This window comes from Perca flavescens, chromosome 21 (assembly GCF_004354835.1).
Source record: "Perca flavescens isolate YP-PL-M2 chromosome 21, PFLA_1.0, whole genome shotgun sequence".
Classification (NCBI taxonomy): Eukaryota; Metazoa; Chordata; class Actinopteri; order Perciformes; family Percidae; genus Perca; species Perca flavescens.
Genome location: NC_041351.1, coordinates 17,054,744 through 17,069,392, shown reverse-complemented (window position 1 = coordinate 17,069,392; position 14,649 = coordinate 17,054,744). Strand labels below are relative to the sequence as shown.

The 14,649-nt window shown below is 39.2% G+C and overlaps 1 protein-coding gene and 1 long non-coding RNA gene across 3 annotated transcripts in view; one reads left to right on the top strand and one right to left on the bottom strand.

Moving 5' to 3' along the window:
• si:ch211-183d21.1 (uncharacterized) overlaps window positions 1-1,082 on the bottom strand; it is a 17,667-nt gene extending 16,585 nt beyond the window's left edge. Inside the window, exon 1 of the mRNA XM_028567346.1 lies at window positions 581-1,082. The gene's annotated coding sequence lies outside the window, so the exon portion shown is untranslated. The remainder of the gene's footprint in view (window positions 1-580) is intronic.
• Window positions 267-14,649, top strand: LOC114547857 (uncharacterized). 2 transcript variants are annotated; one of them, XR_003691280.1, is made up of 7 exons: window positions 267-887; window positions 3,749-3,862; window positions 10,428-10,544; window positions 12,463-12,564; window positions 12,675-12,850; window positions 13,016-13,065; window positions 13,578-14,649. It is a non-coding gene; the product is annotated as an uncharacterized LOC114547857 (long non-coding RNA). The 2 variants fall into 2 exon arrangements; XR_003691279.1 differs by lacking the exon at window positions 3,749-3,862 and adding an exon at window positions 967-1,106.

Here is a 14,649-nt window from a genome sequence, read left to right as displayed (position 1 = left end):
AGGAGAAACCTCATAATACCATGAATGAGTCTTCTATGAGTCTATTTTTTGTTCATTGTGACATTGGGAAATGCACGTCTTCTGCATGAGTCATGTAATGTTGCGAAACACACTGGGAAGCAGATGGAAACTTTGCATGAATCGGTAAAATGCTTTTAGCTGTGAACAAATAGGATTAAATGGGCAGATCATTTAAAATAAATTGAAACTGTCATTTTACAGGAGCAAGTTAAACACATGATGCAGTTTACCAACCCCATTTCATCCCTAAATCACTTAAAACCGTCACAGCTTTAAGGTTAGCTATAAAAGATAGTCTTAAAGAAGCTACATTAGTTTGCACGACAGTCACTCTCTAGGAAAACCACGTTGGGACACAAAGACAGAAGTCTCAAAATGAAGAAACGGTCCATGGAGTTTAATTCTGCCCTGAATGTATCGCCTATCCCACGGCAGTTATTCCAGTCACGGTTAGGCTTCTATGCATGCATCTTTCCGTCGAAGAAAAAAAAAAAAAAAAAGCCTGTCAATCTGCTTTCTATCAGTGCCACACACGGTCCTAAAAGGCGTCGTGACTTACTGTATTTTCTTGGTCCTTGTCGGCCAGGTGTCGGTTGTTGCACCGTCAAAACCGCTCTGGTTTAATGTCAACCCCGTCGGAAATAATGTTGGTAAAGTTTGTTTTCTGCTCTCCGCCGCTCCCTTCATTCACAAAGCAGCACTTTCTCCCCCCCGGACTGTGGGCGGTCAGACTGACTGAGGGGGAAGATGCCTGCCAGGGGAAGCTCTCTCTCTTTTTTTCAACGGCTCAGTACACCATTGAGCCATCCACAGCTGAAGTCTCGCTGAAGATACAACACAGTAAACCCTACGAAACGACTCAAGAGGTGGGTAAAGTGTAACCCTCCAGTTGGTATTGCCACTATTCAAAATATACAGTAAAACTAGGGTTATTTCTGTTTTTAGAGCAAAATAACACGGCGGCCTTAAGTTCATCCGAAGAAGCCTTGTAAAAGACCTGAAGAGGGCCCCTGACCCCACTGTGAATTAGGGGAGAGCGGCTTCAGTGGTAACTCTTCAATGATCAGAGTCCCGCTCAACATCAGGTCATATTGTTCCTGTATCTTTTCAACACTCATTTTGGGTTTCAAAGGGTGATTGAAAAAAATCTTTCATCTGACTTTCTCCACAGCTACATGTGTATGCTTAAAACGATTACCTACCTACACATTTCAACTTCATTCCTCCAGGGGTGGAAGAAGTATTTTACTTAAGTAAAAGTACCAATACCACAATAAGTAGGCTACTCCATTACAAGTAAAAGTCATTAATTTAAAATGAATATATATATATATATATATATATATATATATATATATATGTATGTGTGTGTGTGTGTATATATATATATATATATATATATATATATATATATATATATATATATATATATATATATATATATATATATATATATGAAGATGATTTAAATGAAATAAGCTGGTTTGACCATGGAGATGTGAGAAATATGCACTAGTCCGGACACATTACCTACTTCCTGTTGTATTTATTTTAGTTTCTTGCATCTTGCTCCCACCCCAGACAACGAATCTGACCCATATGCATCTGACCAATAAGCGGAGTGAACGCTCTTGTTTGTAGTGATCGTGGAAGTGATGCATTTTGGTGCACTTGGACCCTGACCGGCTGAAACGAAAGGCAATGGAGCCAAACTACACCAGCCACTGGTTTATTTTAAAAAAAGTTGTTTTTCATAAGATTATCATATGTTGTTGTTTTCCAATGTAACATTTTAATTTGAAAGGTAGCCTAACTAGTAACTGCTGTCAAATAAGTGCTGTGGAGTGAAAAGTAGAACATTTACATCTCAAATGTAGTGAAGTAGAAGAATAAAATAGCATAACATGGAAATACTCAAATAAAGAACAATTAACTCAAAATTGTGCAGTGTCTGGGATTTCCTCCTCTGTGTCCCCCCTTTTGGGACAATGTGTCTGACTCCAAATAAAAGACATATATCCCTGTGCATTCGTTAAATTGGAATTACATTGCATTACAAGAGCCAAATAAGACGATAAGATAAAGTCAAATACATTCGTTTAATCAGTCAAGCATCGGAGTTTCAATACACTGATCTGTGGGATCACAAGGCACACAGAGACTAAGTTTCCCTAGCAACAGACAAAAATCCAGATCCGGTCCACGTATCTCTAGACTTTCAGACCTTGTGAGCCTGATCTATTCTTCCCCTCATTTCTTATACTTTCTTTCTTGGGCCCCCTCTTCTTCTTCTGCACCAGGACTGCTATCTTCACACAACATCCACCATGGTGGGGGCCACTGTATTATGTCTCATCCTTTTGTTATCATTACTCAATGTACTTTGCTCAAGGCCACTGTGCGTCAGAGTTTCCTTTATTCGGGGAACCACCGTCTCTGACAGCACACAACTCTGTGCAATAAGCATACACCAAAACACACTTGGTCTCTTATGGAAACCTTTTACATTCTTATTATATTTATCTGCAACTAGTAAGAACATTATTCTACAACAGTATTCAAATTGACCAGCAAAACTGACAATGACAAATTGGGTTTGTTGTACAGTTTTGCTCAATCATTGTAGGCTCAAAGTTTCATTTCTGCTCTGGGACCAGTGTCAAATGTCTGTAGTCAGGGAGTTTACGTTATGTTGAAAATGCAACAAGTCAGCTTTTTCAGTTTCCTAATAAACTTAACTACAGTTAGCTTTATTGATGCTTTTGAGGAACATTCATTTATTCATTTATACATTTACATTTTCTTCATTTACTAGTAATTAACATTAACAGGCAAATTACTAAACAGATTTAGTTTATGAATACACTTTTACATAGGCTACGTCTTATTAATTTTTTTTAATTAATCTGTATTATTCTCAATGTAAATTAATTTGTTTGAATAGTATTCAAACAAATACAGTATGTTTATATTTAGCTGTACTTGTTGTCGGGGTGCAGCTGGGTGATGAATTGATACAACATCAATATTGTAATATTAAACTAAATGGTTTAGATTATCATGCAATTTTTTAATCACTTTGAATGTTTGTTTTTTTATCTTGCTCTCAAAAACTGCTACAGTTTAAAGTAAACCGCAACAGTGAAGGCCATTGTCTGTTTGGTCCACATTACAAATGACTGTTTGTGTTGTCAAAATGTCTTCTGAAAGAGATATCTCCAGAACATGGTCAAATTATTGATAGCTTGGTATTTGGTTAAAAAATACTAAAAGAAATAGTTGATTTTGTCAATGTCAGCACATGTTGTCTCAGGTTAGAAATGTTTAGCCTGAACTCAGGGTTACGTTTGTGGTGATGTGTTAAGTCAGCAATACATTTTACTGGTTATTTAAGTATATTTTCAGTGGCTAATTGTTCATTCAGATATCTAAATTAGAATAAATATTCATATTACAGTGTATATATGTATGTGTGTGTATATATATATATATATATATATATATACAGACTAGAAAGCTTGTTCATTCATATGAAGGTCCAAGTGCAATAGTTTCAGTTCGCCTCTTTTATATAAAAAGGCGAACTGAAACTATTACACTTGGACCTTCATGTGAATGAACAAGCTTTCTAGTCTGTCAGAGGTTATTTAAAGGACATCTAATATTAAAGATCACATTTGTGTTCACTGTGCATGGTATATTTATACTGTTTGTCTGTTGCCTGTAGGTGGATTTCTCAGAAGCATAAAATCAACCTTTATTTTCACACCGAGGCCCCGTACCGATCTTCCCTTGAGATAAGCCACTCTATAGAACATAGTCTTTAGGAATTGACAGGCAGGTAAGAAAAAAATCATGTTTTTAGTGTCTGAAAGAGGAACAACATTAACGTACAGTATTTACTTGCTTAAAGGGGTGATAGAATGCAAAACCGATTTTACCCTGTCATAGTTGAATAACGACAGTTCGGTGGGTAAATAGGACATACATAGAAGCTCAAAGTCCCACTGATACCACTTTACTATGAAAATTTCATATTTTGAAACTGCCGCTGAAAACGGGCGAATCCCAACAAAGCTGGAAGTTGACGTCAACCTCCCGAAAACCGGAACCTTTGTCAGCCCATTGGTGTATTAAGAGAACGGTCACGCCCCAACATTTACATAGGCTACACAACTGACCTGAGATCAGGTAGTCTTCCGAATCTAGTTCGCGCAGATCTCTGCTATTCCTTTACAAAATTCACTTCTGAAACTTTTTTATGCGAGAAATCAACTATGTAAGGCTCAAATATGGGCCATTTTACGAAAATGGATGGCTAATTGCAAATTTTGTCCAACTGTGTGTCGGAATTCAGCTGCCGGTGCTGCCTGTGTTGCTGCCTCGCCGCCCGACCTGCCTTCCTTCACACACCCCGGCCTGCTCTGAGGTACTTGGAGCTCCGTCACGACTGGCAGCCCACAGCACTCCACACCCGTGCAAATTCACCGTTTTTGGGATAATGGACTACTAAACGCTGGTGCTCTGACAGAGCTCCAGGGCCTGCAGCTCCCCTCTTCCTGCTAGCTAAATGCCCGGTGTGTGTTAGTGAGAGCACGGTCAGCGAGCTTGTTACGCCACCAATCTGTTACCATAGGTTCCAGTTAATCTTTTAATGTGTGTAATTATAATGTGTTGAGTTATTAAACAAACGATTGGGGAAATAAACGCCGCTTGTCCGCGAGTCTCATTGATAGAGCCTGCGGCTGGATGTAGCTCTATCAACGAGAGCTAGCTCCTCCTAGAATTCCTCTGAAATTCACAAACATTCATTAACTTGAAATCGGACACCGTTGTTAGCTTTATAAGACATTTAGGGAGATGTTGTATACGTGGCGTGATGAAATTCAAACTGTAAATATACAGAAATTACGCCAAAAATGAAGCTAACTATCCGTGATTTGTAGCTAGCTACACATAGCTAGGATTGAAGGGACAGTCATAGCTAACGAAACCCCCACTGTTCACAAAAATTCATTAATTTGAAATCGGACACCGTTGTTAGCTTTATAAGACATTTAGGGAGATGTTGTATAAGTGGCGTGATGAAACTCAAACTGTAAATATACAGAAATTACGCCAAAAATGAAGCTAACTATCTGTGATTTGCAGCTAGCCACACATAGCTAGGATTGAAGGGACAGTCATAGATAACAAAACCCCTAATCTTCACAAAAATTCATTAACTTGAAATCGGACACTGTTGTTTATGCTTTATAAGACCTTTAGAGATATGTTGTATAAGTGGCGTGACAAAATTCAAACTGTAAATATAGCTAGCTACTCTAGTTATGCTGACAGCCAGCCAAGATTAACTGGAACTGTTGTAAGAGATTACTGGTGTAACAAGCTCGCTGACCGCGCTATCACTGTCACACACGGGCCATTTAGCTAGAAGGAAGAGGGGAGCTGCAGGCCCCGGAGCTCTGTCAGAGCACCAGCGTTTGGTCCATTAACCCCAAAACGGTGACTTTGCGCGGGTATGGAGTGCTGTGGGCTGCAAGCCGTAACGGAGCTCAATCGAGCTCAGAGCAGGCTGGGGTGTGTAAAGGAAGGCAGGCCGTGCAGCGAGGCAGCAACACAGGCAGCACCGGCAGCTGAACTCCGACACACAGTCTTACCAAATTTGCAATAAGCCCTCAATTTTCGTAAAACAGCCCATATTTGAGCTTTATATAGTTGATTTCTTGCTTAAAAAAGTCTCAGAAGTGAATTTAATAACGTAATAGCCCGACAAACAATGTATAACTTTGCAATGAGACCTGCTGTCGAGTCTCCCATGTGTTTCTATGTAGTTTGCTCAAACCAATCAGCGCGTAGCTCATTCTGAATATTCATGAGCATACCATATGTGGAAGAAAAGCTCTTGTTCCAAATAGAGCCATATTCACAGGGTAGTTAAGGGCCTAATAAAATAGCATTCGGGCAATTTTCAGCCCAACCAATGTTACATACCCCATTAGGAGACCTTAAGGAACAGTGTAAAATACCCTATATAATCATTCTATCACCCCTTTAAAAGAAGGGGAAATTGTGGTGTATCACAATTTAGAAATGTGATTGATTTTGTATGCATTCACTTCTTCATGAAATAGATTGCACTTCCTCTTTTGAAATGTGTGCATGACTTTAATGCCTCCTAGCGCCACAAGATGTCCCTATAATCATGGCGGTGTGTTTTGATATCTGCTTGTGGACAAAATGAAACTGTCATCTTGGAGAAAACAAGCAGAAATGCCTCTAATAAGTGAGACTCCCGGAGGTGAAACTGTTTATTGATGATTGTGCCTGTACAGGGAGATCTTTCTCTGATATTCTGGTTTGTGTGGTGTTATCTGACGTAACCGGGTACATTTTGAAGAAGAAAAAAAGGTCGTGAAATATTAATGATGTACACATTTGTTTATGGTGTGTGCATAAAGTTGGCGCTGCAGTGCTAGCAGGTACTTGAACATTTCAATTGCATTTCTGTCAAAACGCTGCTCGCTTTTCAAGAGTCAACAACCTTGTTGACAAGGTACATCTAATTCATCTGGCTGGTTTGTTGCGATGACTCACAACTTAGATGTAATTGCTTCTGATACATCAGATCCGTCCCTGAATGTGACGGAAAAATACTCTTCCCTGCAGATAACATGGAAAGATGTTATGCTCAGTGCATGGATGAGATAAACTTAATTACATTTACAAGATTTAATACAGACTCATCTGTCCACCAGTGCAAAAATACAGCAGAATGTACATTTTATCTCAGACGAATATGCTGTCATGTCACTTGTTTGAGTGTGACAGCGATTGGATGTGAGTGTTGAGTCATTTCGTTGGAAGTGTAAACAGCCAGCATCATCCCTGACTCTATCATCAGATGATTTTCAGGAGCAGCAGTAGCAGGTTTGGGAGGATATTTACACCCACTGAGAGTATGGGACTAACTTCTAGGCAGATCAAATACTGGAGCAGGCATGGTCAAATAAAACTACAGAACATCCTGCCCTGACTCCACATGGAAGACCACCTACAGTCTAAAATCTAGGCTGCAGTATTGCAATATTAGAATGTTTCCAGTTACAGTGTAGCATGAAGTTCTGCTTGGATGCAGATTAATTAACCTGAGGGAAATTTGTATCCACTGCAAACACAGAATAAAAACCATGTTGTTTTTGGTTGCTTTTATAGTATTTGACCAGTAATACATTTTCTTTAGGGGTTCCTCTGGGCCAGTTTTCTTAATATTTGTCCTATCAGATGTCAAGCCAGTTAGTTAATAGTTAACATTAAAGAGAGGAAAAGTTTCTAATTGACAGCAAAATGCTCAAGGCCCACTATAGATGTATTATTCACAGACAGCATACATTCTCTTGAAGGCTTCAAGAATCAAAAGATAAGGTTACACAAATTTCTAATTTTTTGTTTTAACAAATCCCATGAAATATACAAAACCAGCATGTGTCAGTCTGTCTTGTAATATTCTTTGACTTCCCTACACTGTGGCACTTAGCTCCAAGCCCATTGCCACTGATGATCAAGTCTTAATAAAACAAATACAGAGCCATTAAAAAGAAAAGGCTAGTTCCTAAAACAGCTGGGCACTGTAGTTTTAACAAACATAGCTCAAACAGGAAGAAGCAGTGCATCTTCTGGGGACTATTTATAGCAGCGGATTAATACACATTCAGTCTTTTAGTGAGTATTGATAGCAGCAGCAGCACGCTTGTGGGACTGGCTAAAAACAAACTACAGTGCCCATGTTTAATGCAATAAAGGAAGTTGTCACCCAGTGCAACGATGTGGCTCATTGTGGTGTTTTTATCAGTTTTGGACGACAATGGAAGTCTATGGCACAGAGCAATAAGCTATATCCGGCTTGACTACACAGGAAATACTTGTTAGTAGGATCAACTAATTGTTGGTTTTAGTCTTTTAATGGGATTTGTTGACAATAAGAGAAGTATAGAATATCACCAGACTTGGTGCCAACTTGCAGCATCAGATGACCTGGGCCTTGGCAACCTGGTCTGACATAACTGATGTCATCAATGGCGTTTTTCACGATCTTTTGTTCATCCTTTATATAAATACGTAATGCCGTATCTGCAGCTATCTCACACCAAAAACTGCTTTGCATGCTGCTGACCCTAAAAGCTTCCCTGTTGTGCCTCAAGCAAATTTTTCACCTCATTAGCCTGAACAGACATAAAACTGGGACACTGGGAGGACAAAGCAGGTTTGTGTGTACATCCACCGCAGGAACACATGGGACAATGCAGTGGAGAGGGAGGCCATGTTTACTGGAGTGTTTGTACACTACAGTTCTCAAAAGCATAATGACAATGAATTATGTGGTAACTGTGAGTGAGTGTGTAGAGGTATTTCCACCCATGTGTGTCGATATGTGATTGGACGCACGTGCATGCTTTAACCAGGAGGTGAGGGCAGGGTTTGACGTTGATGAATAATGTGGGTAGGTCTGTTGTCCCCCCCCTCCCCTTTCTCTCCTTTCCTTCCTCTCTGTTTTGGAGGCACAGAGGAAGCTTTCTAGCGCTTCTCAAGAAAGCACCCAAAGAACCTCATCAGCATTCACTATGCATCACCAGCTCACTGCATCCAGTCACGTGTGCTCACCATACAGGGTGCGTGTGTGTGTGTGTGTGTGTGTGTGTGTATGTGTGATGGAGGGAGACAGGCAGGGAGAATCCCTTTGTGTTCCCTGTGAATCCCCAAGGTCAAGTACAGGCACTCGCAAACAGATCGGAGACAGGCGCCAAGTGTGAGGTGGAGATGATATTGCAGGTCAAAGTGTGTGATTAGGATCTTGTTCAGTACATTTAGGTTAATGGCAGCAAAGGCAACACCAGATGTGTGTTGGATTATTGATCTAAAGTGGTGCTTCATCTCCCTTGAGAGAAATCCCTTTCAGGCTCAGCCTGAGCTTGATTTAACGGTAATAACTTTCCCCAGTGAATATTCCCACATAATCCGAACGGGTTAACTGCTAACAGGGGATGTGAGGTGCGAGAGCAGGAGCTTGGCCACAACTCGATTTCTCCGTGAGATTGCAGTCATGTTTGATTCCCAGTTCCCATGGCAACCAGCAACCGCGGTGTACCTGACCTACATATGTGCTGTATGTACACAAACATGCGCTAGCCATCTGTTAGTGTTGGTTTGTAAAGCCGTTCGTGCGGGGACTTTGACAGAGATGGCAAGAACAAACAGAGGAGCCAGGAGCTGCTTTCACCGTTTTTGAGAAGCTGTCAATGAGCTGTGTCAACAATGGCTGGAAGTCACATTGAGACAAGCTATGTTTGCAATAGGCTCTGTAGTCTTAACAGGGTATTATTATGTGATATGTTAGAAATATCATTTATAACAAGATGGCAATACTTGCCATTTTTTAAAGTGCCGCAAATAGTTTTAAAAAAAATACATACTTCATTCAAAAAAAAAAGTAACTTAAAGAGCCATTTGGACAGTTCAGTGGTTTGATGGTAAATTGACTTTACTGCTTCACTATTATATTGCAGTGGTGGAAACTAGCTAAATATATTCACTCAAGAACTGTACTTAAGTACAATTGCGAGGTACTTGTACTTGCACTTCTAAACCACTACATGTCAGAGGCAAATATTATATTTTTTACTCCATTACATTTGCAGTATATGACAATATATATATTATATAGCTATAGTTAATCAACAAATAAATTATGATGTTCTATTATTGATTATGGTACCTGTCAGTATATTAAGCAGTTTAAAATTAGCCCCATATTTACCAACTGCAACATTAAGATGATGCTTACACAGAAATGCATCAATAATCATACTCTTTGAGTATAGTTGATGCTAATACTTATGTACTTTTACTTAAGTAAGATTTTGAATTTAGGACATTGACTTGAAGCAGTATTACTATTACTATTGGTACTTTTACTTAAGTAAAATATCTGAGTACTACTTCCACGACTGCTGTATTGTACCATATCAAACTAATAGAAGCACATACTGTACATGTGGGAAAGAAGACATTTGACCACTATATCCTGCTTTACATTACTACTTGGATGTTTAAAAAAATTGTAAAAAGACTTCCTTTAAAACAAATTCCATGTACTACATCATTCAGTCTATTCTGATGCACACGGTGAAGTCTGTTGATAGATTATCAATGACTGATGGATGTGGATTTATGGCCAAATAAGACTGTGTGATATAGCTGACATGATGATTGTTTTGATATAGCGGGTCATCATATATGACACCTCACATCGCATGTAATTTGTCTGTGTTATCAAATAAGATACACATTAGATAAATAATTGTTGTTGAACACACTGAATAACTTTTATAATTTTTGTGTATTCACAGATTATTATTCAAACCTACAATAACATAATTTGGCTACTTGGGGGCAGTGGAAACAATTTGTGAACACAACATTGACTTACCATCACCTTGTACTGTGTTCCTGGTTACCTGATGAATGTAAGTTCAATATGATTAATTTAAGTTCAATATTTACTCTCCCCTTTTCGATGTTTTTTCTCTCCACCAACTCCTGAGTGAAATATCTGGCTATTTGGCACATTGGACTTTTATTCATTTAAATATGTTCTCAGGGCAGCATTGCATCTTATTGGTTCTCTCAGCCATCCAATCAGTGCCTGCAGGAGGCGGGACATGGGTTATTTGAATTTTTTTTAGGAGCTTGGATTATTTGAAGGAGATCGTTGCTTGAGATCCTTGCAAACAAAAGGAGATCGTTGCAGTCAAGGTAATTGTATGTTTTATCGGGGTTCGTACGGGTGCTTTAAATCCTTGAAAATGCTTGAATTTTGATGTTGTGTTTTCAAGGTTTGAAAGTGCTTGAATTTTGGATAAAATGCTTGAAAATGCTTGAAATTGTTTCTTTCACAACAAATACCTAATTTACTGAATAGTTTGTTTATTAAATGGAGAAATAAAATGTTGGAGAGCCTAAAGTTAAACCTGCTCGCTGTGTGACGGCGATCTGCCACCACGCCAAGACCCGCCCTAGGAAGTAGCTCGATTGGTTGGGGTAAGGCATTTCACCTCGAGTGGTTAAAGTTAGGGTAGCCAATTGGTCACGGTTACGCTACCTTGCATAAGCATCATGGAATTATGAATTGGCTTCTCTTAGGGCAACTTCCCTATCTATTCTGATACTGGCTGCTCTCAGGGCACCTTGTATCTGCATGCAACATGAATTGGCTGCTATTAGGGCAACTTCCCTGCATATATTCTAATACTGCTCTCAGGGCACCTTGTTGTCTCTGCATGCATGAATTGGCTGCTCTTAGGGCAACTTCCCTGTCTATTCTGATACTGGCTGCTCTCAGGGCACCTTGTAGTCTCTGCATGCAACATGAATTGGCTGCTCTTAGGGCAACTTGCCTGTATATTATTATAATTGCTGCTCTCAGGGCACCTTGTAGTCTCTGCATGCAACATGAATTGGCTGCTCTTAGGGCAACTTCCCTGTCTATTCTGATACTGGCTGCTCTCAGGGCACCTTGTAGTCTCTGCATGCAACATGAATTGGCTGCTCTTAGGGCAACTTCCCTGTATATTCTTATACTGGCTGCTCTCAGGGCACCTTGTATCTGCATGCAACATTCATTGGCTGCTCTTAGGGTAACTTCCCTGTATATTATTATAATTGCTGCTCTCAGGGCACCTTGTAGTCTCTGCATGCAACATGAATTGGCTGCTCTTGGGGCAACTTCCTTGCATATATTCTAATACTGCTCTCAGGGCACCTTGTAATATGTAAATGGACATATTCCACTTTTTTGTGGAACTGAAATTTGCGAACATACAACTAGTTTTGTTCTAATCCGGTAACATTCAGTTATGCTGTGTCTAGTTCTGAAATGTGTCGTAAAATGATTCGGTTTTCTTAAAGCTGTATTGTTTATATCAACTGCAGATTATGGAGCAGCTATGGATCGAGGGCATCCGAACTGCCCAATACCCATGCAAGCACAAAAAAGTTGTAATACTGAGAGATAATTGATTACCTTTTTTGTAACTTAAACCATGTTCAATTTACTACATTTGCCTATAGCTGAAATTGTGATACTCCGGTATTCTGCAATATTATTATCTGGAGTCTGGTCTTATTTTTCCTAGGTCAGTTATGATCGACAGAGACTTGAAAGAGCTCAATGCCATAGGACAAGTTTTCCCCCAAAAAAATTCTCCTCTGTTGGTTTCATGTTCTCTAGGTACTAATTGCAATTAAGAAATGCACAAGTATCTACTTTTAACATTCTGTTTGGTTGTAAATAAATTGATTTACAATTTTGATATTGTATGCCTGCTGTAGCTTCTGAAAAGACAATGTAGCCTCATTTACAGTGCCATATATTGTGTATTAAAGGCTGTACATCGCTGGGATACATCAAGAGATGGTGGGAACCTGTCACTTGACAAAAGATACGTCGTCATTCATGCCATGACCTCAATGAAAGTTTGCATAACGGTAACTACGTTTGATATTTAAAATTGTATGTCTCAATATCTACTATTGCCTTTGTTTTGTCTGTGTTGCATACCCTAAACTGGCAACCATTATATATGGTATGATTTCAGGAGGAAGATTTTGTGACAGTGTCCACTAGCGTGTGCAATGACCTTGATGCCCAGCTTGGCAGCAATCGAGTGACAACATACCTGAAGGTACACTGGCTTCCACATGTAGCACTATGGGCCAATTTTGGACGGCTGTTCGAGCACAACAGCAGTGACACCAACAACAAGGCAGAGAGGTAGTGAAAGAATAATCATGTTTTCAAACATTCCAATGCAGTGATATGAAACAAAAAAGTAACTCAACAACATTTGTTTCCCTAGATGGCACATTTCTCTTTTAATCTGCCAATGAACCCAATTTTTGTGGTCACATTTGGAACTGTTTTTTTCTGTATTCCCAGTTATCATTTCCAAAGTTTCCGAGATCACAATCCTATCTCCCTAACACTGAGTGAGTATTGTTTTCTCAATCTATGATTTACTCCTAACAGTACATTATTCTTTTCCCCTTTTAAGTTTTTTCTTGCACTGAAATACCAGTTCCTAAGGGGACCGGCAAACAGTTGATCAACTTCTTCACTTGCTATGTGGTGATATTCAAAACTATTATCGGTAAGGCCAGTATAACCTTATTGTGATGTTTATCACATTAATTTTGGTCACACCGACTATTATGATATTAATTCTGTAATGCCATTTGAGTAAGTGTTAAGTAAATTAATACAGAAATAAAAATGGCTATGAAATTCATTCCAAAATTAATTTGGTAATAACTTTATCTTTCAGAAAACTACTTGTATGCTCACAATACTGTCCTCTGTTACATGTTCTGCATGATTGGAATGAAATGAGAATATAATTAATTAAAACTGATCAATTTCTGTGATGGTCGATATTATATATTTTATTTTATACACAATGATGCTTGTTATCCTCAGACTAAATGCTCTTTTGTTAATGTAGCTACCTGGACGAGTTGGCAGATGCAGGAAAATTGAGGGTCTCCTCGTCAGCATCAACATCTACAGCAGCCAAGAACACAGTGGGACAGCAGATCCTGATAAATGAGCAAGGAAAGGGCTCTGTGCAAACAGGGGCAGACCCCAACTCCTATTCAACCATGAACACTGTGGATCTAGTCAGGTTGCAGTGTGACTGTGGATTGTATGATAAGGGAAATGTATGCACACATATTGCATCAGCATACACTGAAATGTGTTGATATTGCACAGCTACGTGCTCACATGGCTAGAGATATTGTTGCCAAAAAACAATACCACGTTGATGGTGATTTCATCACTGTTCACCCCACTGATGTAAGTGCCACATTTGTATTTACTGCCTTTTGTACCTGTGCTGTCAACAGTTACGGTCAAAAGTGTGTGTGCTTACATGTTGTTGACTGCCTGCAAACCACCAACAATACACATTCTACATGTCCCACTGCTGGAAGCAAAAATTAGTTTGGGCCAACAAATGTCAATGCACAAGTTCAACTTCAGTCCATGTTGACAGATTTATTGGAGTGGAGCAAATCAGAAAGTTACATGTATAGTAATGACTTGTACACAACAGTGAAGAGGGCACACACAGTGGCCTTCAATCGTTTTGGCATTGTGTCAAGAAAACGAAAAATACATGCACTTCATGCTTATTGCCAGCGGATTGAGCAAGCCAAACGAGAGCTTTACAAAAAGCGCAAAACAAGAAGATTCAAGTGATAAATAATCCAATAAATAGATGTAACCAAAAAATATTGTTTAATAGCATTTTTTAGCTGTGGCTTCACTGTGATTTAACAGTGTACAGTGAACAGTTTGCTGCACATAGCATAACTTTATTTCCGTTACAGTGCCATAATTCAATTTTCAAGAGCCCTTGTTTTTGCAACAAGGCACTCTCTAATGATCTGAAATACAACCTGGCATACTTGGGGTCCAAGTGTGTGTGTGTGATCTTGGAATAGCTGCCCATGTTTTTGGTCAACACTTTTTCGACTCTGTCAAGTTCAGCACTGTAAACAAACAAATAATCC